Source organism: Lissotriton helveticus, chromosome 8, assembly GCF_964261635.1.
Source record: "Lissotriton helveticus chromosome 8, aLisHel1.1, whole genome shotgun sequence".
NCBI classification, from domain to species: Eukaryota; Metazoa; Chordata; class Amphibia; order Caudata; family Salamandridae; genus Lissotriton; species Lissotriton helveticus.
Genome location: NC_136069.1, coordinates 1,590,397,118 through 1,590,424,395, shown reverse-complemented (window position 1 = coordinate 1,590,424,395; position 27,278 = coordinate 1,590,397,118). Strand labels below are relative to the sequence as shown.

At 45.5% G+C, this 27,278-nt stretch overlaps 1 protein-coding gene across 12 annotated transcripts in view; it reads left to right on the top strand.

Annotated features, from left to right (window-relative positions):
- The window catches only part of ARAP1 (ArfGAP with RhoGAP domain, ankyrin repeat and PH domain 1), an 800,765-nt gene that overhangs the window by 159,528 nt on the left and 613,959 nt on the right, over positions 1-27,278 (top strand). For 7 of the 12 annotated variants that reach the window (XM_078658604.1, XM_078658608.1, XM_078658612.1 and 4 more), the window contains exon 2: positions 1,844-1,950. The gene's annotated coding sequence lies outside the window, so the exon portion shown is untranslated. Of the gene's footprint in view, positions 1-1,843; positions 1,988-27,278 lie in introns of all 12 variants that reach the window. The other 5 variants (XM_078658609.1, XM_078658605.1, XM_078658606.1 and 2 more) reach the window with 1 other exon arrangement.

Sequence of the window (27,278 nt, the reverse complement as noted above, 5' to 3'; positions counted from 1 at the left end):
AACATTTTGAATTGCCTAATGGCATCTTGCCATGAATTTTTCATTCAATCTGATTTGCTGAACTCTTCTAAGACTAAACTACTCTAATTTCAAGGAGCACTTCCTCGACCCTTGCATCCAGCCTTTAGCTCCTCAGGTCCAACAACACAATATGATGAGCTTCATCTTTTTCACTATTGTAAAGGACCTTTAATTGCTCCCCATCATGCACCTGTCCCTCTTGCCTTGCTGTGGACAGAGTTCTCTTTCTTCCTGGGATGATTTGTGCGTACAATTGCATACGTACATTACACACATACACCAAGCACCCTCTCAGAAACCATATTCGTTCCATCTGACTCTTTCATGCCATTGCCTTCAATTGGAAATGTTGCCACCTGAAAATGTTAATCTTACTCTCCAGCCACAGTTTCATGGTACCTTATGTTGAAGCTATGAAAGATCCACTTGCAAATGGCCCGGATCATGCTGTAATACTGAGCAAAGTGAAATCCTACATCCGTCTTCAAAGGGTCAGTTGCCATTGTCATTAGCACCCATTGATGTCTCTACAAACACCTTCCTTTATCTCTGTAGTTTGACCCGCACTATGCAATACAGAAACTAGGTTGGGTGACTGTGCTGGAACAGGGCGTAATACAAACTGCTGACCCATACCTTCGAGGCAGATCTTGAAAATTCCCCCAATTTTTTTTTTCTTTACAGAGTTTTCTCTAGCGCAAACTTGACCCGAATCAGGAATCAGAGCGCTTTACATAGCACCAATAACGTTACATGAGGACACACATTCATTTTTTGTTAGGCACGGGGAGATTAAGTGATTTGCCCAGAATCACAGGATGTTCAGCGTCATTGCCAAGACTCAAACCCAGTTCCCCAGATACGAGGTCAACCTCCCTAGCCATTAGGCCAACTCCTCTCCCCATATTTAATACAATTAATAATTTAATACAACTCGATTAAAATGATTGTTCCACCCTATTAGAATTTGCATTTGCATTTGTATTACTAGATAGAAGTCAAGTTCACTAACTTTAAACTGGCAAAACTGGCATATATTAATGTTCAATTTAATGGAAGATATTTCACTAAAGAAGTGTCTTAGTGGGGGTACCACGCCATACTAACATTACATTTGTCTCCTAAACAGATGATAGCAGTATCTTGGGTTGACATTGGCAGGGTTCCATCTGGCACAGAGTCTTTCACAAACTACTTTATCTAAGCATCTTGTTTTGCCTGCTCTCCTTTTAACTAGATCCCCTCTGGTACTTGAATTTTTTCTTTGAGTTACATTTCTGTTTTGTGTACACAGTTCATACCTCGTTTTGAGAGGTATTTGGCAAGCACCGAATTGGCTAATATTTGCCATTTTAATAGGCACATTCCATGATCCTTAAAGTACACTCACCAACATAGTTTTTTGAAATACCATATTTATGACTGCTGCCTTTGATTAAAACAGGTTTTTACAGAGAAGTGACATTCCAAAGTGACGAGTGACTTATTTTTCTTTAACACCACTCTTTACATGATCTTAGTTTTGACGTTTTCTTGTTGGATAAGCAATACTTCTGGTATTGATGGATGCAACAGATTCTCAACAAAACACTAGGCACTTTTGTTCGAGGTGTATTCCTTTAGCAAATCTTTATTTTTTTAAAAATTATTTTTAGAATTGTTTAAAAAAATATTTTTATCTTAAATAATTGCATAGCAACTTTCAAAGTGTTTTCTTCCTCCTTATTGAGCAACAACAATAATATTTAGAACAGCATACATTAAATTTTAAATCTGTTAAAGGAACACATTTTTAACCAATTCTCTTGTTTTCTTTTCTCAGATAAAAATGATAGCAAGTAATCGTGACAATGAATGGGACGTGGAGACTTGCGCATCCTGACTAACAGCTGACAGCCCCAGGACCGCCTGAATAGATTGTTCCAGAGGGTAGGTGCCTGAAAAGCAAACGCCTGACCACCCCACTGTATGTATTTTGAGCCCGGCTATTGTAACCTATCTGCGACACCGGGCTGGAAGGATCTGGAGTGGCGAGACAGCTTGATTTTACGTGTATGATAGCTCTGGGACGAATATACCTCATTGTCATGCAGTCTTTTTCCCCCGCAGGGAATTACAATGCGGTTGTTACAACAACCGCGTTGTAATTCTGCATACCATTACCATTCCAACATCCAGCGCCCCCCCTCCGCAAGTTGCAACAACGACTTGCGGAGGGGGGGGCACTGGATGTTGGAATAGTATAATTTACTATTCCCACTCCAGTCTGTGCGGGCAGTAGAGAAGGTGTTGGATTTTAAATCCAACACCTTCTCCCCCCCCTCCGCCAGTCATTGTTCCGACTTCCGGAGTAATGGTATCTGGAATTAAAACGCGGTCATTGTAACGACCGTGTTGTAATTCCCTGCGGGGAAAAAGTTTAGTGGTAAACGTTGTTTACCCTCTGGGACAGTCAATGAATACGTTTAGAAGCCACAGATCATGTCTTGAAAATCAACCTCTGCTGATTAGACAGGCAGTGTGGTGAGATACAAGGCCACTCTTTTGTTCCATGTACTAGGACTTCTTGTACAGGAAGGAGGAAAGGAAACTGTGATAAAAAAGACTTAGGTGAACAATATTAAGGCCCTGTGCATAATATGCAAGAGGAAGAAAAATAGTAGAAAGGAAGAGATCAGTTTAATAAAGCATTAGGAACACACAAATCCATCTTAAAATAAGGCATGATTGTGAGCTCTCTCTGTAGCCTGGGTCAGTGGTTACTGGGTACAGCATCCATGGCGGGCTCTTTTGTTTACCTTTGGTGTCCTTTTTTTAAATTTTATTTTTGTTATTGTTTTTATTGAGATTTTCAAATTGCAATTACAAACAATAGGAACCACCTATGGTGTCCTTGGTTACTCTATAGGGTAACCAAGTTACTCCCTTTCTAATTGTGACTGTCGCGGTTTGTGAGAGTGGTAACCAAGCCTTACTTCAGGATGTGGCTGAGGCTTTCAGTCTCCGATGGCTTAAGGCCGGAAGTGATAGAGGTTCAACCTAAGAAGACTTACTCCAACATGTTGTAGGGGCTTTCCGTGTCAGACGTTTTACTCCAGCAGATAACAGATGATTTCAGTCTCAGATGGCTTACTCCAGGGGTGGGAGAGGCATTCATTCTCAGAAGATTTACTCATGGGGCGTAGGAAGGCCTCCAATCTCAGATGTACTCCAGGGGGCGTTTGAGGCTTTCTGCCTCAGATGACTTACTCTAGGAGGGGGTAGAGGCTTTCAATCTCAGCCAGCTTACTATGTGGTGTGATAGAGGCCTTCAGCCTCGGATGCTGTTACAGAAATAATGATACTCGATAAAGCCAATGTCCAGTCAGAGCTACATCTTAGTGATAATGTCTTAATTTACATGTTGGAAAATTGACAGTTAAAATAAGGAAAAAAGAGGTGACCGTAGCAGCTTTTGGGGCCAATATACCCCTGAGCGCTTTCAAGGCACTACAAAACGTCTGCCCTCTGCTCTTGCTTCTTAGCTGCAAAACATGAGTAACGAAAGACCCACCTCCCAACTAGTAACAAGGGTCCCACCCAAGGTGACAAGTGGTGTACTAATGGGCCACCTCACCGAGCCTCAGGATGTAGCTTATGGGACTACCTGGCACCCCGTAGTTAGGGACCACAAAGCCAGTCCCACACAGCAGGGGTTGGGTGCCCTTGAGGTTTGATGCAGGCCTTGGCCGCAAGTTGACTGAAGTGAGTACATGATCTTCTAACACAGCTAGTGTTGGGTCTTTGAAAGTTAATAAGAAGGTGCGTAGTTATTTCAGACGCTTGTGTTCAAGGCAGCAGAATTGGTTTCAGGGTATTCTAGTATGTCTCCACTACCATATTTTTTTCCGGAGTTATTTTCTAAAAATTGGAGGAAAAGGATCATTTCTGGTGTGTGTAGGTAAGAGGTCAAATCTGGGCATTGTTGGAGAATGGCGTAATAATGGCGTGCTTTTATGTTCATTGGATTTTCGGAGATTTAATGCCTGATTTAGATCTTGGCGGACGGCTTAGTCCATCACAACTGTGACGGATATCCCGTCCACCGAAATATAAATCCCAATTATATCCTATGGGATTCATGTTTCGGCGGATGGGATATCCGTCACTGTTGGGGAGGAGTACCCCGTTCGCCAAGATTTAAATCCAGACCTTAGGGCCCCATTAGGATGGCGGGCGGACTGCCAGGGGTGCGGCGATCCTGCATGCCAATTAGGATGCGACTGCCACCCTGGCGGTCGCATCCCGCATCTTTAACGTTGCGGCGGGTGCTGCTGTAAGCCTTAACCGCCAGGCATTATAATATGGATGCCAATGCCTTCCAGGCACCGCCACCATATTATGCCCGAGTTCCGCCCGGCCAAAAATCGTGACAATTGCCGACCGGCAGAAAAGCAGCAGACGGACTTTCCGTCCGTCGCAGTACCCCCCGCCTTGGTAATATGGTGGGGGGTAAATGTGGTTGTGATGGCGGGCGGATCGCCACTGCCGGCCGGGCAGTGGCAATCCGCCCACCATCATAATCACCCCCTTAGAGTTTCTGTGTGAGGTATTTAGTGGTTTTAAGTTTCAACGCTTTTTTAGTGAGACATGCTGTCGAAAGGGGCAGTAGCGTCGGGGCAGTAGCGTCAGGCCAGAGTGGTCCAGTTCACAAAGTGATAGTTAATTTGGAAGTGTAAATATCAGCCTGAATTTGTTCAAAAGGCACAATCTTACTGTGCAATTAAGGAAATCCCAAAGTGCTACAGGTGTAAATCTGCAAATATAACAGACACTTGCCTTTTGCATTTTTTATCCCGTTTGTACTTCACAAGGAGAATTTGAATTAGCCGATTTATCAAATCTGTGGTACCCCCAGTCTGCCATGAAATTTGGGTTTGCTTCTTTTCCCATGGTGAGCCTGAAAACAGGGTGAGATGCCCTGATAAAAGTTTGATTGTGTTCACATGATTTATCACGTCACCTCCCTTGTCCCCAGAACACTCCTGACCGCCCTTTCTCCCGTCCCTAACATGGGCTGTAGCAAAAGTCCAGTAAGAAGGCAAACTCTTCGGCAAGATTGAACAGATTTGCACTTGAAAATCTTCTTTCCCTGAATCAAAATGTCCTGCTTATAGGGTATAACTCTGTTATTAGCCCATAAGTGACCTACATCTGCGCATGCGGTATACTCTGTGAAGCAGGTTCTTGGTATTCAGTATTGTGAAAGCCAGTGGTGAATAATTGGTATTCACTGTTAGTGAGTCATATAATACAAATTTACATTTCTACAGCGATCACCATAACCCCTTCCATGCTCATGACGAGCTCAGCTCGTCATGGCATATACCTCTCAGGTGAGCTTGTCATGACCAGACCCGTTTTCGTTGCTGTCCAGCACAGATGGGGAAAGTAGCAAGCAGCGATGTGGTTAAACTACCTTGCCTGTTGATCTTCAGTAACAGCTCAGAATTGTTCCCTGTCCTGTTGTCCTCAGTAAACCCTCTTGGAATGATGAAATATTGCAACTTTAGGCCTCAAGTTTGTAAATGCTTATATCTGGATAGCTGCTCTAGTGCCCGGGCCAAGGTGCTGGTTTTCGTATAGAGTTGACGCAAGTGAACTAGGCCTGAGCGAAGTTTGTGGAGTTCCACTACGCAGAACTCTGCGAAGTGACCAAAAAAACTCTGCGACGCTACACGGAGTTCCGCAAGCAGCGGAGTGCGTTAGATCATGCCGTTTGCACTGATTTTTTTTACGTTTGGTGTTTGTCCTTAGCTGGAATATCAGCGCAAACTGCACCATGTGCAGCGCAACAGGGCGCTGCTTCTTTCTGCCACTCGTATATTTTCTACTCGAGCGGCAGCTTCCTCAGCGCAAACAAAAGGTCACTCAGCGCAAGTGGTCGTGACCATCCGCGATTGCCCGCATTGAAAAATCTTGCTGGGAGGTGGTCTAGCGGTGGATTTTCCTCTTTTGCACTCGCCAATTTAACTTTACGCGAGGAAATGACTCGGCTCTGCTTTGTGGAGCAGAGTTTTTTGCAACTCTGTGTGCTCCATGGAGCACGGAGTGCAGAAAACGAAGCAAACTCTGCGAACGGAGCAAAATTCACCACCCAGGCTTAATGTGAACAAGAGCTGACATCCAGGCGAAGGGTGGACAAGGGGTTGATGCACCATAATGTCCTTACCAGCAGTATCACAAAAGTAAAACAGTACATTAAACTCGAGGTAGAGATTGTATTCTTCTCGTGGTAAAATATCCTGCCCAGCGGAGCTTCCTTCATCAAAGGGATGCATATTTATTTCAAGTGAGTATTTAAATGTATGTTATCGAATAATGATAAAAAAACAAATAACTTTTTTTTTTATAGCACTTAATACCACTGTTCTGCCATTTGTAAATAACACGTTACTTAAGTCCTTTTTAAGGGCGAAAGATTTATTCGGTTTGAAGAGAAACCAGAGTATAAGTCCTTTTTAATGGGACTTAGTTTATCAACACTGGAAGGATGAAAAGCTGAGTGAACTCTAGCCCTGCGTAACACACACGCCCACACACCAGTTGCGAGCACTTAACTCAGGCAGCATTTGCCCAGCGTGCCGGAACCGGCAGAACGAGCCGTGTAGAATGTTGTGCCAAGAACTGTGTGCCAGCCGGCCACATTGTCTTACGAAAACAGGGCAGGCGCTTAGAAACAGACTGAGTTTACAAACGTGGATGCAACGTGGCAGTGTCGGTGGGGAAGATGGAACGGATCCCGTGATGAAACTACCTGTCTCGTGTTTGCACCACCTTGCGAAATGCCCTTGAAGTCTGCACTGTGCCAACAGGTTAAATAGCGAAGGCGGACACGCTGTGCCCTCAAGGATGGCGAATAAACAGGTTGTGGAGGTATTCTGCCCGTGTTCACTGGTTTGTTTATCTACGATTTCGCAAACTCTTTCCCTTTATTTAAATATCCATTATTGTCCATGCCATTTCAGAGCTTTTTAACAGCTGTTGGTTGTACACTTATTCAGGCCTCACTCAACAGAACATGGTGGTGGCGGCATAAAGTCTCCACCGAAGCTTGCCACATTTTTAGATGAAAATACCTGACATTTATTTACATTTTGTTAGTCTGCAAAATACAAGATCTGGTAGGTGGAAAGGGCGCTGTGTTAAAGTATCCGGAATTTTTTGTACATTGGCAAGAGTCCTTCTGTTTGCTGTAATAATCATTCTGAAACAAGTTAGACAACATTACAGCTTTTTAACCGATTTCTTTATGCTTTAGTTTTATATTTCAGAAGCGGACATAATAAGTTACTTCACTGCTTTTCCCATCATTTTTACCCACCTGGACTTGAATTACAGACCAGATTAGCTAAAAAAGTGGGCAGGCGACAACCCTTTCTGCACCCTGTTGGGTGCTTTTTAATCTCCGGCAGGGAATAGGGCTGCTTTTATAAGTTTCTGGTTACAGAAGTTGTAATTTCTGTTTCCAGCAGAGGGCACAGCCTTATAACAGAACACAGCCAAAACCCGATAACTCATTTTTAGACTGAATACTGTAATAAACTGACAATTCTGAATGTTCCCTTGTAATGTACTCGAGGCCTTATGTGTTCAAGCTGTTGTCAGATAAAAACCATCTCCTTGAAATCACAGGGTGATGCCTAAATATGCAACATTGAGAAGAGCTTCACAATAAAACATTTCAGTAATTGACCGGTGACATCCTGAACTGCTTGTTCAAATGTTTTGGGACTACTAGATAATATCCATCTAAAGCCAGATAGTGCGTAAAGCAAACTCTTTGCCAAAAAACACCCTTTTCAGGATCCCAGCTGGTAAAATGCCACCCGTGCCCACCTGGAATACATCCACTCCTGACATGTATCTGTCCTGTTGGAGCTTGTCGGAGGGGTGGGTGTACATAGACCAGCCACGAGCCAAGCACCCAACACAGCCAAAACAACTCACCAGGGGCTGCATAAATTATGCAAATCAAAGAAAATAACTATGAATTGTTACCAATTTATGTGGCAAATGTTCAATGGTAATCTCACTTTAAATTCCCTGTTCAAATTATTTAGGCGTATGGATAAGTTAATTACTATCCGAGCTAAGCCAGAGTTATCAATGCCAAGATATTTTCCAAGTATGAACTGTTACAACACAGTCCACGCCTGCCTAGAGTTGAGTGACTTATCGCCTGCCAAATGTGGATCACTGACGGAATATGTGGGCCGATTAGGATGGCGGGCGGACTGACCGACTAGCATGTGGTGGTCCCATTAGAGATCCAAAAAGCATCCACATGTAGCTTGATTTTAATATCAGCTCCACATTGAGCACAGTGATTACACACACAACACCTTGCACCAGTTTGCCTCACTTACAACAGTACCAGACTGCATGCACAGCACTAGATTGCATGCACAGCACCAGCTGCAGCATCAGATTGCACCCTCAGCATCAGAATGTACCCACAGCACCTGTCACAGCAACAGATTGCGCACACAGCAACAGATTTAACTTGCTACAGCATTTGACTGCACACATTGCAGTTGCCCCAAAACGACATTGCACACACAGCACCAGCTACAGAATCAGATTTCCCTTGCCACAGCACCAGACTGCATATGCAGCAGTTTCCACACCACAACCCCAGATTGCACCTTCAGCACCACATTGCACCAGAGCACTTGTCATAGCACCAGATTGCACTTGCCACAGCAACACATTGTATGCACAGCAGTTGCCACAGCACTAGATCGCACACACAGCAGTTGCCACAGCACTAGATGGCACAGCATTAGCTAAAGCACCAGATTGCACCCTCAGCACCACATTGCACCAACAGCACCACATTGCACCAACAGCACTTGCCACAACACCAGTTGCACAAAAGGCAAGTGCCACAACACTAGGTACCACGCACAGCACTTGCCACAACCCTAGGTGTCATGCACAGCACCAGCTACAGCACCAGATAGCGGCCTCAGCTCCAGATTGCACCCTCATCACTTGTCACAGCACCGATTGCACGGACAGCGGTTGCCACAGCACTGAATTGCACCAAGAGCACCAGATTGCATCCAAAATACTTGCCACAGCACCAGCTATAAACCCACAGAACACCCCCTTTTGTACCACTTTGTTCGCCATAAGTTGGCAGGGTATGCTCAGACGTGAGTCCCTTGCTCACTTTGCCACTGGATTCAAGCAAGCCTGGCTGAAGACGGCTGTAATGCCAGAAACCGGTCCTAGGAAGCTTGATTCCGGTCCAGGGAAGGCATGGCTTGGCAGTTCGGGCTGGACTGTTCCCATGAGGCACAGGGTCAGACTGATTTGCATATGGCCATGTCTGAACTGGGGTGGCAGAGTGGGCTAAAGAACGGTGATGGATTAAACCCAGATCTGTTGACTGGGTGTGAGTATTTGATTGGTTCAAATGCTCCGTCCATCACCACCCCCTTTTGTACCACTCATCACTTGTCACAGCACCGATTGCACGCACAGCGGTTGCCACAGCACTGAATTGCACCAAGAGCACCAGATTGCACCCAAAATACTTGCCACAGCACCAGCTATAAACCCACAGAACTTGCCTTGGCATTGGATGGCATCCACATCCCCAGATATAATCCCACATCACCAGGTATAACACCACAACACCAGATATAACCCCATGGCAAAAGATTTAAACCTACTGCACTAGTTAAACATCAGCAGCACTTGTTATAATGCCACAGCACAAGAAATAGATCCACTGCACCAGATATAGGCCAATTGCACCAGATATAAACCCAAGGCACCAGCTATAAACCCACTGCACAAGACATAACCCCACAGCCTTCAATAAAGATCCCGAGCACTAGATAAAACCCACAGCAACAGATGCTACACCATAGCACAAGATGTAAACTCACAGCAGCAGATTGCATCCACATGTCCTACATCCATGCCATCCCTTGTCCCCCTTTGTTTGTAGGTCTCCGCCTGTGAAAGACTGTGCACATGCGCAGTCGAGCTGGTGAGACTTAATGAGATAGAGAGAACATCACTAGCGAGGTTAAGACCCGCCCCTCTTCTCCATTGACTGGCCTCCTAAACGGTGGCCAGCCATTGGACAAGAGGTCCCAGTGTCATTCTTCTTTCTATCTAAGCCCTGTCCTTTTCAGACTGGGGGGCGTGTTTTCCTGCTGAAGTAAAAGGTTTCTTATCTTTTTTATGTGTCCAGATGGCCCCATAAAGAACATAAGGAACCTTTTACCCCAGCAGGAAGTCAGGGCGCCCTGTCTGCAAGGGACGGGGCTTAGAGAGAAAGACGGCCATGCATTGTTTTTCTTCCCATAATTCTTGGTTTTGGTTTTCTCTTGTCAGAGGTCGACTATGCGTGCCTCCTCAACTTTTTTCAAAGTTTGATTCAAAAATAGCCTGCAGCAGCTCTCTTGTGTCCCTCCAGAAAGGAAATAACCATCGTTTTTCTCTCCACGCGCCTTTCCGCCTATCCACACGTCGACCCAAAGTGGAACAGGGCAGGCATTAGACAGAGCAGCCGGGACACAGCCTTCCTGAACCCTCTTGTGACCCTGGGTGAAGAGCGCCTTCAGTTAAATCCGCCGGGACCCATGATGTAATTGCCCCTTTTAATCCCGCACTACTGTTTTCGATTAACTTTGGTCGTCAATCAGTATTCCTAACTCAGACTTTCCATGGCAAGCTTTGTTCCCGGAATGTGTGCCAAAAAAAGACATTTATCTGGTGTTCTCGAATTGTCTGACAAATCCTCGGAGCGCTCATTAAACAGGGCTCTGAAAGCGTGTTGTACGCAGTCTAACCTTGCCGTCAAGTGAGCTGCAAAGGGCAGCGCTCCCTTTCAGGAAATCATTTACTGCTTTTAAAACATTTGCATCCCGCAGCCTGCTCACGTCAAAGTTGGCACAGAAGTCACTGTGCGGGAATGCCACCAAAGCTGTAGGACTACAATCACTTTCACCTTATTCCTGTCTGTTACCCTCCACCCAGTCACCCAAGCGTAAGAGGTTCCTCGAGGAAAATAGTTTTTTGTTGTTGTTTGATGTGGTTGCCAGTAGGGACCAGGGCGTCCACAAGTGAGAATTGTTGTTGTTGTTTGATGTGGTTGCCAGTGTGTACCAGGGACCAGGGCGCCCACAAGTGAGAATTGACCCAGCAGAATATTTTTCCCTTAGCTTTGACATCGCGCTTGCCTCTTGTACATCATATTTTCATTTGAAAATGTAAGCTGCGTGGACAATACCCCTGTTGCAAAAAACAAATTGTACACAATGGCATGATTGACGGATCCGCAATCATTTGAGACAGAATGTTTCAGACAGAAAAACATCTTGTGCTCAACTACATTCTGGTGTGCTTGCATGGGAAAGGGCCTTGCTGCATACGGTGTCAGCCTGAAAGAGTGATGTAGACTGGGAGACAGCTCTGCTGTCCACAACCTGAGGGATAGCCCTGCTGCACCAGTGAGAGTTAGTGGATTTTGCAATCTCTACTGATCATTGATTCAGTGAGCAGAACATGCTACCGAGAGGAGGCAGGAGGGTGGGGGCAGGCAGCCATGAAAAGGGAATACTGTGTAACCTGGTTCCTATGCTTCGATCCTTTGTTGGCTCTTGGAATTATGCTCTGGGGCTGTGTGTATCTATGTGTGTGGCTCTGTGTGTGTGGCTCTGTGTGTGTGTGCCTTTGTGTGTGTGTGTGTGTGTGTGTGTGTGTGTGTGTGCGCCACTGTGTGTGTGTGTGCCTCTGTGTGTGTGTGTGTGTGTGTGCGGCTGTGTGTGTGTGTGTGTGCGGCTGTGTGTGTGTGTGCGGCTGTGTGTGTGTGTGTGGCTCTGTGTGTGTATGCCTCTGTGTGTGCGCCTCTGTGTGTGTGTGTGTGTGTGGGTGCCTCTGTGTGTGTGTGTGTGCCTCTGTGTGTGTGGGGGGGCTCTGTGTGTGGGGGGCTCTGTGTGTGTGGGGGGCTCTGTGTGTGTGTGTGGCTCTGTGTGTGTGTGGGGCTCTGTGTGTGGGGCTCTGTGTGTGTGGCTCTGCGTGTGTCTGTCTCTGTGTGGCTCTGTGTGTGTGTCTGTGTATGGCTCTCTGTGTGTGTGTGTTTCTTGTTCTGTCTAGCTTTCTGCTTGTTTTTCTGCTCTCTGTTTTGCCCTTTTCTGCTCGTTTTTCTGCCCTCTGTTTTGTCTTTCTACTCATTTTCTGCTTGTTTGTTCCCTTTTCTTGCTGTTTTCTCAAGGCCTGGGTTTTCAACAGAGACCTCGCACCCCGGCGCCCAGATACCCCGAGGGGTAACAGTGCCGCACTCTACAAATGCCGATTGATTTGATTCTAATGTCTTTCCGCTCTGATTGCGTCAGCTCCGAAGGGTGACCTCAGGTGGGTGATGACTTCATGTCCACAATTGATAATGCGAAGTAAATATTGCAAAATCAAAAGGGGAACCAGCATAAAATGACCTAAATAAACTCGAGTCTTGAAAACGACCTGTTCACTGGAATGTGCACCTGCTCTGAAGAGCGGCCTGACCGCCAGATGAACGGGTGTTGCACAATGGTGTCAACTCACCAGGCACAAGGAAGTGAGGCCTGAAAAATAATATCACAATACTGATTGCTGAGGACAAGCAAAACAGCTTAGTCAGTCAAGCAAAGAAAACAAACTATTCTAAACCAGAGGTGGGTATTAAGTGCCAGTCGTCCACGGTGACGGGTCAGGCGCGGTTCCGTGGATCAGTGACTTGATTTTATGGGCGAGTGAGGTGAGTCCCGAACCTGTATGTCTTGCCACCATGTCGAGTGGGCGTTTGGGGTGGTTGGCTGCCCTAATAGGCCATTGAGATTGGATCTAAAAGAAAACATGTTTTTTGATGAAGGTGTGCAGGGGGGATTTTTCCCAGACAGGAGGATAAAAGACTTGGCAGGCACAAAGCCTGCTGTGCCAACACCGACAGGGGCAGTGGAAACTGAGAGAAATGTGGATTGGTGTGGATACTAAAGTGAGAGAAAGCACATTATTTTGAGAAATAACCATTGTTGAAGGTTTCAAAACTGAGACAGCAAGTGTGTGCGTTTTTGTCTGTGTGTGTAAAAATTCCTGGAGAAATCCAACAAACTATTCACCATACCCGACGTAAAGCACCTGCACCCAACTAGTTACCACAAAATACATTTATTAGGGGGGTGTAACACTCCAAACACCCGCCCTGGGTATAAGAAGAGGTGCAAAAGCATGACACGGACGTCATGCGCAACACTGACCTCAGCGGAGGGGCCTGTGGGCCAAGAATCCGAATCAGTTTGTTTCACTGCACCAAGCAGCACTAGTTTGGGCCCCCCTGGGGTCACTGACACCCACACAACTCTCGTGATGACTCGCGCAGTGGCTGTGATGCCAGTGTCACAGTGTAGGGCAGTGGTCTTCAAACCTTTTAATGCTGCGCCCCCTAGTGGAGAAAAAAAATCATCAGGTTTCCCCTCAAAAATTTTCACAATTATTCTATTAAACTGGCAATGTTTAAATAGGTCTAGGCTTATTTAAACATTGCTGCTAGCAATTTTAAATTCCAATCAAATACATGAATGCCAAACATGCTATTCTGGGCAGGCACCTTACTAAACTGTAAAAGTAACCACAGTGTGATTATTAGAAATGAGGTGAGGGGTTTGAAGAATATTTGGCGTCCCTTCTCTTGGGACACCTACTCCCAGCCAGGATATAAATGATAAAAGATGTCAGTGATGGCCCATTACAGAGCGGCTTACAGCCACTCATTTTTTCAGCTGAAAACAAAGCACTGTTAGCAGTATCATGCCTCTTTTGGCCAGAACCTGCTGCCCCCCCCCACCCCTGGGATCACTTGAGGCCCCCCTAGGGTCCCCCCCAGTGTCGGATTGGTAAATAGGGCACTCGGGCAATGCCCGAGAGGCTGGTATCCGAATTCAAGCTGTGGGCTGGTTTTTCGAGCAGTCCGGGGGGCCGATTTGGGTGGTTTCTGAGTTGTTTGATGCCGCCAGTGGCCCAGTGAGTGACCGAGAATCTAGGGGGGGAGGATGTGGTGTAATGGCCAGAGCTGCCAACTTTGGAACTGGAGGACCTTGTTCGAGCCTCGGCATAGGGTCAACATGCTGTGACTGTGAGAAAATCACGTAATCTCCCAGTGCCTACCAAAAAGGAATGTGTCCTTGTGTAATGTAACTGGTGCTCATGTAAAGTGCTTCGGGTCGAGTTTGTGCTATATAAAACTGCAAAAAAGCAAAGCAACAAAGCAGGTACAGTTTATCTACCAATGCAGTGCAAAATAATTCATGTGCCATAGAGGGCACGCTTACCTTTACAGAGAATACAATGATCTTTACCCACCACAGTTACCGACTTGTAAAAAGCTGTAGACCACATGCACAGTAGGTTTTCCTCGTTGGTCAGGTCCAGTTTGCCATCAATGAAGTTCACACGTGTCGGGCGATATATCACTTGGAAGACAAGAGAAGAAATCCAGCTGGAGTGGGATTTTGGAGGAAAATCTGAAGCAAGAATTGACCACTCTTTTGTTGCGAATGGTCTCTCTGTAGCATTTAATCTTGGGGTTCCCCACAAAGGGTTGGGCTGGTGCTGAGAATGTAACAGCTCCCATCCTAAAAGTGAAACACGAGCAAGCCACTGCTCAGAGCTGCGTTAAATAAAATAGATATTTGTTGTCTGGAGATCAGATAATGTTCTTCTTGAGTGAGCCATGGCTCCATGGAGAGAAGACACTGTTGGAAGGCATGCAGACGCTGTGGGCTTTGGAGATCACCACTGTGGAACATCAACCAGACATGGTACAGATGTCCTATGAAGAAGAACTCTCAAGCCAGGAGAGCCCAGGAGGGCATGCACAATATGAAAACAGGGCAACCAGATGTGGATCTGAATTTAGGAATATTGATGACTATGTGAATCAATTGGTGGTTTCACAGCAGGCCTGTCAGAAGTGGGGTCATTCTTCCCCAGGCCCTGTGCTTTTTAAGTAGCCTCACAAGTGGAGGGAGGCGGTGGCCTCAGAAAAAACACAAAACGTGCAGCCTCCACGCTGGCTACTTCCTGAGAACCTGTTTCCGTTTGAACTTTGATTCATTCGGGCCCAGGTTTATCAAAGGATGGTGCTGCCCTCGCGTCCGCAGGGTGTCGCGAGGGCAATGCAATCCTTAAGTCATATTTACCAAACCACGGCCACCTTGCGTGGCCCAGCGTTGCTTGGTAAATCTGGAGTGACGGACGGCAGTGCAAGTTACTGCCTTGTGTTACTCTGCACCAGGGAGATGTTACATGGGCAGAGTATATTCCACGCATACTCCCCTGTATTTTGGAACATTCCCCAATTTACCAAGACTGATAAGCCTGGGATATGTCAAAATTGTACGCCTTCCCGATAGAGGCGCAATGAGTTAAAATATCTTTATTTATCCCTGTTGTTTCCTTTTCTTAGAGTGATGCATTTTTAGCACACTTTCAAAGAGGAAAACGTCTCCAAGAATTGTTTTTTTTGTGGAGGAAGGAGTCCCTTAATGCACTCCAGCAATGCTGCCTACAACGCCGACACCCTTGCACCATGGCGCAACGGTGCCTGCATTGGCGCTAGGCAGCCACTAGAGTGCCAGAGCAAGAAAAGAGCAGGAATGAGCCATATCTTGGTAAATATGGTGCTTTCTTTTTGAAGCAGGGCAGCAATATGTTTTGCTGCATTGTACTGTATCAAATATTAATAAATCTGTCCTTTGTTTTTTTTTATTCACCCTCCAGTTTGCACTCTTAAGTATGTGATATAACTGGTTTTTAAAGTGGTCTTTTTAGGTTTTGCTTGTGCTGTGCTGTGCTGTGCTTGCGAAATAGCTTGTATTAAAAAAATAAATCTCAATAGTGGCTTAGAACCCGCCCAATACGGGAAACGGCTTTTACAACTAAGCCGTTTCCCCGAAATCTTTAACCACGCATGCAGTACAACGCATGCGTGGTTACAACTAGTGCCTTTACCACGCATGCCTTTACTACGATGTTTGTAGTAAAGGCATATGTGGTAAAAGTTTAAAAAAAAGGGGGGGGCTTAGGGGGGGTCTCCCCCCCCCCAAGTAAAACAACTCACCTTAAGTCACGTCGGCATCAGAGTCGATTAAGAGAAATCGGTAAAAAAATGCCGTTTTCTCTTTACGACGTATGACGTCACCACGCAAATAGTCGGTGAAAGGTTTATGCGTGCTAAACGAATTCCGTTGTAACGCATGCGTGGTAAAGGCATGCGTTGCAACGGAATTCGTTGTATCATCATATATTCCCCAATACTAACCTGAATATACCATTTGTTGATTCCAATGTTGCTCTAATTTACATGCTTCTGATTGGCCAGCCCATCGTCTGCTTTCACTTCGTGCTCTGCTTTGACATCCATGCTGTGGCGTGCTTCCAGTCACTGGCCGCTGACTCCTGGCCAGTGTCCTTCCACTGGCTACTCACTCCAAAAGTAAGTTTTATTTTCATTTCCGAACGAATACTCCATACGAGTGCATCTGCAGGCCACCTACCTTCTGTCCTCCCAGCTTCCGAATATTCTTACATTTTTGCTTTACTTCATGATAGGTAACGTTGTATTATGGTAACAGCGCCATGATTCTGTAGTGTATTACTAGCATAAGTGGGAATCTTGATTTGCTGAACTCGTGGCACTAGTTGGTTAAGGCGCTGTAGAAAAATGTACACACCTCTGTATTTATAGAATCTGTGATGCCGACTTTAGCGGGCCAAAACCAAGCGACTAGAGGCGAGTAGACCCAGTGTGCTGCATACGAAAGGTAAACTGCAGCTTCATTTATTTCTACAGCACCAATAGTGCAGTATACATTCTGTGCAACATGTCTTAAAAAACATTGACAAAACCACTCGATTTTGCATAGGCGAAACCTATTGCTTTTGCCTGTCCCCTTCTGCCTCCTCTGCCACCGGTGCTTCCTTGGGGAAACATCGTTTACACGCGGTGTTTACACCGCACTACCTTTACAACGATGCCATTACAACGCAAGTCGTTACTACGACTTGCGCTGGATGGCGCTGTTGGATAAGGAATATTGCAATTTTATATTCCAACACCTTCCCTACTGTTACGTGGGCTGGTGTTGGAATATAAAATTATAATAATCCTCAATCCGCGCACACCAACGCAAGTCGTTGTAATGACTTGCGTTGTAATGGCAGCGTTATAAAGTACCGCGATCTAAAAGATCGCGTTGTACTGACGTACATCCGCTTCCTTGTAGCACCTCCCCTGCACCCCCCCTGTCACGCCGAGGAGGAGGAGACTCCTCAGGGCTGCAAGGGATTTGCTTCACTGAAGAAGACTTTGTCCATGATTTTTTCATAATAGTTTGTCACAGTTCTCTTTGAGGGAAGCCCTGGTACTCAACTGCTGTTGGAATGTGCCCCACAGCAACACTTTTATTTGGTAAACTAGTGCGTCATAAAATACAAAATAGAAATAAGTAAAATAAAATAACATGACATTGAATTTGTGTAGCAGTCAATCCCTCTACAGGAAGGAGAGGATTCATGGCTCTCATGTCAGAGCCTGCATAGCTTTCTTGAATGGCAGGAGATTGGCAACAAGACATAGTCATGGGTCATAGCGTTGCAGTGTCTTGAGCCTGTCAAGGAGGAGACCTGCCCTTCCTTGTAGGTGGAGGTGGTCAGCGTGCTCTGCTTAGGCATCCTTTATGAGACTTGTCGTAATGGTGCTTCGGAAGTGGGCTGAGTTGTGAGTCTACATTGATTCCCCTCTTAACTTACCTACAATTTGGGTATATGATGTTTTTTAAACAGATGAGATTAAATCCAAGAGAGGGGTGCATTAAAAACACTCTAAGAAGGTGACATGGATTGTTGCATTCCTTAAGATTTTTTTAATGGTTTTTTTCAAGTTAGAACTTCAAGAAAAACATGAAAAGAACTCAAGTAAGGAATCCAATGTACACATCTGTGTTACTGTGTTTTCACTAGTCCATCTCCTGTATTTATCTGACCTGTAAAAGAGTCTCCAGCTTGTAGCATAACATAACATAACATGTATATTTGTAAAGCGCACGTTCACCCTTGGGTGTCTTGGCGCTAAATAACAGATGTGTATTGTTACCCAACTCAATGCCCATCTTTAACAACATTATTGGAATTGTGAGCAAGGCAAGGAATGTAATCTGATCTGGCACACATTGTCAACCTAAGTCTGGGCATAGCAATCGCAAGTAGTGGATGGGATACTTCTCCGTGACACCAAGTCTTCAACAAAATATGTACTGTCTAGCAATCATTCTCTGTTTGTGTACCCAAGATCTACAACAGATTGCGCTCCCACTTCCTTCCTTGTTTGTGTGGGGTATTTATTCAACAGAAGGCGGTACTCTGCCTTTGATATCAATAAAGACATTAAATGGTACACGTCGGGGAACCCTTTTTCCACACGAGCCTCTCTGTTTCTGTGCATTTGGTGCAGATAGAAACTCTTCTTGCACACGAGAACATCAATTTCGGCTCACTTGAGGAAAGTGCCGTAGCGCTGAGCCCACGAGTTTCCAGGCACTCGGTCCCCCCCGCCGCCGCTTACCACCGCGGCCCCAGAGCGGGGGGACTTCAGAGCCCAGCATCCCCGGCAGGACCACGCCCACCAACCACAGCAGACGCGCCCGGAGGCACACAAAAGGAACGCAGCTTCTCCCGCCACGCGGGACGTGCGCGGGAGTGCCCGGGCAAAGGGCGGGCCCTCTGAGGCCCTCGTAGGCAATCGGAGGCCGGGCTGGGCCCTGTCTCTTTTGTTCACTCCTGCGCTTCCAGCCTTGTGAAGTAAGTCTCTTAATTATTTAATTGACTACCATGGCCCAGAGCCCCGAATCCATTATGCCTGAGAAGACCGGGGGATTGTCCATTGGAACACTTGACAACTACTTTACAAGGGTGCCCGTGGAAATGGACAGGGAAGATATATTGGCTGAGCGCCGGGCCGAGCGGCGTCGCTCGATCGAGTCTATGAAATCCAGAGCTCTAGCCAACCCGCTGCCGCACACCACCTCTCCTAATGTAAGAACTTCTACTGGGAATGAGGACCCTTTATCCCTAGATAATGTCCCACTGCTATTGCGAGATTGTTCTCCCTTGTTGGATATGTCAAGTGGTATGCTTGCGAATGTTATATCCTCAAACACCGTTACCAGCATAGAAACTGTGTTGATTAGTGAGACTCCTACCCCAGTGGCCAAACCATATAAAAATAAGCCCAAAAATCCTTTGACTGTTGAGGTTATTGGTCCTCCACCAAACAAAAGAAGACGGAGGGGTGGTAACGCTCAAAAACCCAAGATTAGTCACTCTGATTTTGGTAAACTCACAAAAGGTGCCATAAGAACAGTGCCAGCTGTTAAGGTTCAACTAGCAAATATGCCACCTGCCAAGGGTCCTATGATAAGTGTGCCTACAGCAACGGCAACAAATCCTTTGGCTTTGTCAACTCTACCTTGTTGCCCAGTAAAGGATGGATCATCTGTTGTGACTCTGGACAATATGGAAAGTTTGATGAGGTCCCTAGTTTCACCTATAATTGAGAGGCTGAAGAGGATAGAGAAACACCTTGAGGACATGGAACTAGCTGCTATTAAGAAGGACGGGGCAGTTAAGGATGCATTGGGGTTGGTTTTGCCATCTACAGCCATACTACCCTCCCCCCATCTTGATGCCCCAAAAGCTGCCCCCTTCCCTAATGTACCTTTGAACTCCAAGCAGCAGAAGGAAAAACATCCTAAGCAAGCAAACATATCTGTGTCAGCTAAGGCCAATGCCGCTACTGAGGCCAATAAGGGAAAGGCAAGTGGCTGTGAAGAATATGTGCGAGATGGGAGGGGAGGAGGCAGCCAAGCTAGGATACTGGGGAAGAAGGGGCCTCAGGTAGAGTTACCTCCAGAAGCTGTCCCGTTTGTGGTTGTCCTAACTGGGGTCCCTATATTAGAGGACAACAAGAGGGAAGGGTTCTTCCAGTTAAAAAACAAAGTTATGCATTGGTTGAGCCAAAACAGACCACTTCCCTATGATATCAGTGGGGAGATAGTACATGTCCGGCGCCTTCCCTGGTTGGGAAACAGAGTAAAAGACACCCAGGGAGACCTGGTTGTTGTTAATTTTAGGGATTGTCGAGCGGTTGATTACATACTTAGCTGGCCCCTAGGAAACGGCAATAAATGTATTGTTCCTCGCGAGCTGACTCACTTCTACCCTAGAGCTCTAGTAATGCCCCCTAGGTATCCTGATGTTTTAGCAGGTAACCAGGTTAAGCGATGGGTACCTTACAATAACAGCTATAGGCCACATGCACCCTATCCTTCGATGGTTGAAGACCCATTTGGTTGGAATACTGCACCATCTGGGCACAATATAAATCTGACAAGGGGAATGGACTACTTGGTACCCTTCACACCATTGGAAACGACAAATAGATTCGATACTTTCTCGGGCCTTGACAATTGTGATTGACAAACATCTGCCCCAATTAAGACGTCATCTACTAATGGAAATTATGGGGTAACTGTAAATCTGGACTCACCAACTAATAATATTGCCTCAGACCAAGCAATTCAGCTTATTACTACCCCCTCTCCTCCTGACTTAGGTGTATTGAATTGTGAATCTACGCAGATAGTGGACAAAAGCTATTCTGACACCTTTAAGCCCCGGGGCCCACTTAACTGTACAACTACTAAACTGGATCCAGTTGTTCCCCAAATTAAAATCCTTTCCTGGAAAAGCTCGGCTTAAAAGTAAATTGCCTATTCCAGAGTGGAGCACTTTCATGGCTTCCCATGACATCTGTATGCTTCAAGAAACTTGGGCGCTGGAAGAAAGTGTAGCCCCTGGATTTGCCACTTTTGACGTCCTAGCTAATATGGGAGAGAGGGGCAGACCCTTTGGTGGCATGTCCATATGGGTTGGTACCCACCTGGGTGTGAGGGCTACGCAATTTCCAACTAACTCCTCGGATGTCCAGTGTGTACTCCTGACCCCACTTAAAGGGCCGAACATCGCCCTGATAAATGTATATTCAAGGCCAGTGAGGCGGGGTCTGGAGTCAGAAGCCATTGGAAGTCTGTTGAACCTCATTCAGGCAATTGATGTCACATCTGTGCTGATCATGGGGGGAGATTTTAATTGCCATTTTGAACCACTCCTGGACCCTAACTTGATTGAGCAGGATGAGGTAGACAGGCTCTGGGCTATTCCGGACCCACTGACTCCCTTGGTAAAAGTATGGACCCCTCTCGTATTACAATTACAATCATTAGCTCTGGCTACATCATTGCGTGCATGCAATGGGAGGGTGGAGCCAGATAGGCCAGGGAATAGCACGTTTAATCGTCTGAATCAGGCCTCAATTATAGATTACATTTTTGTTGAGGCCAAGCATTGGGATAGGCTATTTGAATTTAGGGTCGTTGAACGATTTGATAGCGATCATAATGCCCTAGTCCTGTCACTTAAACCAGGGAGTTTTGGGCTAACGACCAGGACGCCTGCAGAGAACTGTGCCATGGTACCGCTAATAGTAACAAATTGCAGGCGAAGGATTAAGTGGCCTGACTTAGAAGCCTCCCCTAGTAAACTTGCGGATCTTTATGTGTCTATTGTCCCGCTCATCGAAGAGATGGGGAGTTTTGATGGCCTGGGAGGAGCTACTGATATCCACGTTAAAATGGTTGCTAAGCTAAAGGATACCGTATATCCCTTGAGAAGGATGAATCGCCTACGGACCACGACGAACCGTTGGTTCAATAGTTCCTGTCGAAATGCTAAAACGGCACTGATGGTAGCGCTAAAAGCCAAAGACGTTGAGGCAACTAGGGCACTTCGTATCAAATATAGAAAGGTAATTTGTGATGCGAAGAAGGAAAGGGAAGCCTCTATGTGGGTGGAGCTGGGAGTTGCGCTTAGCTGCAAAGATCTAAAGTCTTTCTGGCTGATTGTGGCAGCTGGGCTTAGTGGGCTTAGCCATACTCCCCCTCCTAACATTGCCCCTGCTGTTTGGGAAGATCACTTTAGTGCCCTGTATGGCACTTTAGAACCCAATAATCCGCCTGTAATTGCCCCTGAATCTGAGCAAAGTTCAAGTACTAATCGGACGAATGGAAGTGAGTGGCCAACCTTTGTCCCGGTATCTCTTGATCCATTGGAATATATCACCTTAGCTGAGGTAGAGTCTGCTATATGTAAACTGCTCCCTAATAAGGCTCCTGGATTAGACAAACTACCTGGAGAGTTATACAGGACCCAGCCTAAGATTTGGGCACCCTATTTGGTGGTCCTATTTAATGATATTTTGAGGGGTGGTGATCTGCCTCCTACTTGGCTGGGAGCTGAAATAGTCCCAATATTAAAAAAGGGTTGCCCGCTAACGCCCTCTAATTACAGACCCAGCAGTTTGATTGACACCTCACAAAAACTGATGGGGAGGGTTATCCTTGATAGGATACTTGACTGGATTAATGAGAATGAGATCTTGTCTCCCCTACAAGCGGGCTTTAGGGCCGGAACTTCCACTCTAGACCAGATATTTCACCTGCAGGTCCTATACTGGAAGACAGCGAAGGTGGAGGGTAGCAGCCTCTACCTTGTATTTGTGGACCTGCGGGCCGCGTTTGATCTAGTTCCACGTGCCAAACTGTGGAAGGTGCTTGCCGACTTGGGACTACCTTCTTACCTTTTGGCCATCTTATCTAGGTTGCATGAGAACAACTTTGCCCAGGTCCGGTGTGGCAGTAATGGCGAATTGACAGGTCCGTTTCCTGTCCAAAAAGGAGTCCGTCAGGGGTGTGTCCTGGCGCCCACGCTATTCAGTCTCTACATTAATGGTCTTGTAGATCATCTGAATGGCGTGGAAAATAATGATGCCCCTAAGTTGATGACTGGTAGAGTGCCCTCTCTGATGTTCGCAGACGACACCTTGCTGCTTTCTCGAACATCATCGGGCATTCAAAGGATACTCGACGGCTTTGTGGAGTTCTGCGAGCTCTGGGGACTAGAGATCAACTTAGACAAAACGAAATTTATGATCTTTAATCCCCCATAGAGAGTGCGGCCAAATCCGTCTCTATATGGCACCCCCCTTGAAAGGGTCCAAACATTTGTCTACTTGGGTGTCACCTTGTCGGAACATTTTGAATGGAATATGCATACAGACAAGTCTGCACTCAAGTTATCCCAGCTGGCGGGAGGCCTGGGTAAGGTGTTCAGGGAGTCAACATTTAGACCAGTGTCCCCAGTACTGGAGATATATTCCCGACAGGCAAGAACTGCGGCAATTTATGGGGCGGAACTTTGGGGGCACAAGAAGTTAACCAATCTTAAAAAGGCAGAGCAGTTGTTCATGAGAAATCTAGTTGGGCTACCATCGAGCACACCATTGATCCCCCTTAGGTTTGATCTTGGTATAGTTTCAATTGAGGAGATTGCAAGTGCAAGGCCAATCATGTATTGGAAGAGGCTGTGGTCTGCTCCTGAATTGGCCACCTATAGGGCCGAATTCTGTGAGGTATGGAGTGCTCTCCGTAACAAGAAGGTTCCATGGCTCCAGTATATTAGATCTACTGGTGACCAGCTGGGTTTTCCGGAACTGTGGGAAGCACCACAGTCCTTCTGCATGGGGATATCAAAAAAGGACCTCCACTCATTGATACATAGACAGTACCATGATACATTATTGAGCTCTGCGCTATTGGGTAGGCTGACTACTGAGTTCCTCCTGGTTAAACCGGAACGGAGAACAGAGGAATTCATGGACTTGATTGAGCCACCACTTGCCCGAAAGTTATATCTTCAGCTCAGACATGGTACACTACCAATTAGGTCATTTTCATCCAAGTGGTTATCTTCTAATATTGCATCATGTCCTGCATGTGAATATAAAGTTGAAAATTTAACGCATGTACTTTTTTTCTGCCCTGCCTATCATGTAATTAGAAAATGTTGGCTGATCCCAATATGTAGAAACTTGGGTTTTGTGCACTTTACTCAAGCGTGTAGGATATTAACATATGACACCCAACCTTCTATTGTGTTTGCGGTTTCTCGCTATCTGCTTAGTATGTGGCATAGGAGGCAATCCTTTTTAGTTTAAATTGTGGCATATATGTTTTTTTTTCTTTTAAATTACTGTGCAACTAGATAACCTTGGTTTAATGCTTTTTTAAAAAACATTTTATGACTATTTATTGTATTATCAATACCTGTACTGATGTATTTACATGTACTTTTATGGTCAGTTTGACCGAAATAAAGTTATCTAAGCAAGGTACACGTCGACTGCATATGTCACCATTGCTCATTCTTGCTCTTTTGGTTTCCCTTTTATTCATTCAACAGTATCTCTGCCAGACACGTCGCCATGTGGATTACTGGGTCTTCTCTGATGATCCCACTGTTTGGTGTACAGGCACACATCATCCTGTACCCCTGCGGCTAAGCTAGGTGGTCCTTATTATTATAATTTGGACATCTATCCCTCACAAATACTCACCCTACACGCACCACTAGGTGCTATGTCCCACGCCACGGTAACTTCACCACAGTGGTGCTCACACATGACATGACAATACTTCCCACACAGGCTCAAAACAAAAACAACACCCCCCTAACCACAGACCCTACACGGTGTGGCTTGCTTTCTGTGTGAGTAAGCACTGCTATCTAAGTTCTGCAGTATAATAAAATACAATAAATCCCATCCCCATTCTATTTGCACCATTCTGTTTGCATATTGTTCTCCCAAAAAATAGGCGAACCAGCTGCCTCTCTTTGGTCCCTTTCTTCCCTCCACTCTTTCTTCTCCCTTCCACCATTAAATTACATCCCTACACCATGCATTCTAGATTGCACTCACAGACACCGCCCTCTAAGAATAGATTTTAATACTCCTGGACAAACTGGGCAAACTGTATTTTCATACTTGCCGCTTTCCAACAATATTTATGATGTTTATGTCCAGAATATTTGGTTTTTGCATTCGGTTATGTCTTTGCTTCTTAACTCTACACATTCTTTTCTATGAATCAATAGAGGTGCTTTGTTGCACTTTGTGGAAATCTCCAGCACTGCGTAGAGTGCTATTATGCTCTTGGTTCTTATAAGCACTATACAAAACTGCGAAATAAATAAAAAGATACATTTTCTGCTGATATTCTCTGGGACCTTAATGGACACTTAATTTACTTGAAAGTCCCCAGTAAATTTGCACTATATGTACCCGGGGCCTATAAATCATATGCAACTAGTAGGCCTGCAGCACTCATTCTGCTACCCACTAAAGTAGCCCTTTTAAACATGTCTCAGGCTTGCCATTGTAGCCTGTAGGTGCCGTTATTTACTGTCATTTCACCCTGCCAAAATAAACCATTTGCCAGACCTAACACCTGACTCTTCCTTTTAAATACACATGTCACCCCATGGATAGGCCCTAAACAGCCCATAGGGCAGGGTGTGTGGTGTATTGAAAAAGTTGGACGTGTACTTTTAACTCTTAAATTTGTTTTTCCCTACTGCAAGGCTTCTCCTATAGGATAACATTGGGTTAACGTATTCCATTTATTAAGTGATAACTTTCAATTGTGAGCAGGTAAGAATGCCACATTAAGTGTCTAAAGAATTGTACTTTAAAGCCCTCTTTAATGGTAAGGTCGGGTTTTAAATCACAATTCTGAAAATGCCACTTAAGAAAGTTGGCATTTTCTTGTCCCATGTGGTATCTGTAGCCTGTATCCTTGGTCACTTGAATAGTTGTAGCGAGCATTTGGTCCTCGTGTATTGCTCCCAGTCAGTGAGACAAAGAGAAGACGTGTTGGCAGGATTGGCCATCTCTGCCTTGATGAGGGGTGGGAGCTGTAACTTACCACACTTGCACATCGAACCTTCGCCTAATGCAAATCTGGCAGGAGATTTAAATATTGAACTCTGCAAGACCCAACTCTTCAGTACCCCACTGGATGTGTAGAATACTCTTAAGTACTTCTATGCTGCTGTGCAAGAAGGCCTTATACTCTGTTGCCTTGCTGTCTGCTGCCCTGCTGTGGAAGGACTGGACCTAATCTTGAACCCAGGACCACCAGAATGACTCCAAGGGCTAGTTGGGTGGACCCCTGTTCAGAGGCTCATCTGGACTATGTCTTCTGTGAGTCCTACCCCCTCCACCCCCAAGCTGTGTCACCCTAGTCCTATACACTTGGAAGTGGGCCTGAAGGTGCTTTGCCAGGCCAGCTCTGGTCCTGTGAACCAGAACCAATGCAACATGATCCATCTCCTCGCATCTTTATTGGAAGCGTGACAGCGCAATGCATCCGTGATGCTGGATATTGCATCGCAGTCTCCTCAGAACTGCATCGCAGCTCTGCGGTTCTTCACTTCGGAACCGCCGGTGCATGACACATTTTCAATGCAGTACTTCACAGCGCAAGGCCCTTGTCACTCGGATGCTCAATGATTCCACACCGCAGCCCAACAATAGTAAATTCCCTCATGGCCTATATACTTTATACATTAAACCATAGATTTAGATAAAGGAAATATATAGCAAACCAGTGATAATTATACCGCCCTTATCACACACATATTCATAATATTATGTGACCTTAAATGATTGTTAGCTGAGACAAAATGATATATCAAAATTTAGAAACCATTTTATTTATATTTTTATCTTTTCTTTTGTGTTAATCATACTTTTTTTCTGTTTTTTTGGTAAAGAGGATATATTGTTCATATAAATTAACATTGAAATACATATATTACATATATTCACATAACAGTGCAGAGAAAGAAGAAATAAAAATTAACAATACAAAAAAAGTGCTATACGATATATTCGGTCGATGGAAGATTAGAGGAAGGCAATGCGGTGGAATGGAACTACGCGCGTTTCGGCCAGAAGGCCTTCGTCAGGTGACCGTCATTCGTGAGTTACAAACATGGTGATGTGCAACAGAAACATCCGTGATACTAGATGGTACTTCACTTTAGTATTCCCCAAAGGATTATTATTCCTGACTGCAGCATTTCATTTACACTTGTGGTATTCCTTTCAAGATCCCATGTGGTTAAATGGATGTCTGCGTTTTGGATAGGATTGATTATTCTTCAAGGTAAGTTAGCTGATAATTCTTCCTACTTTTGACTGC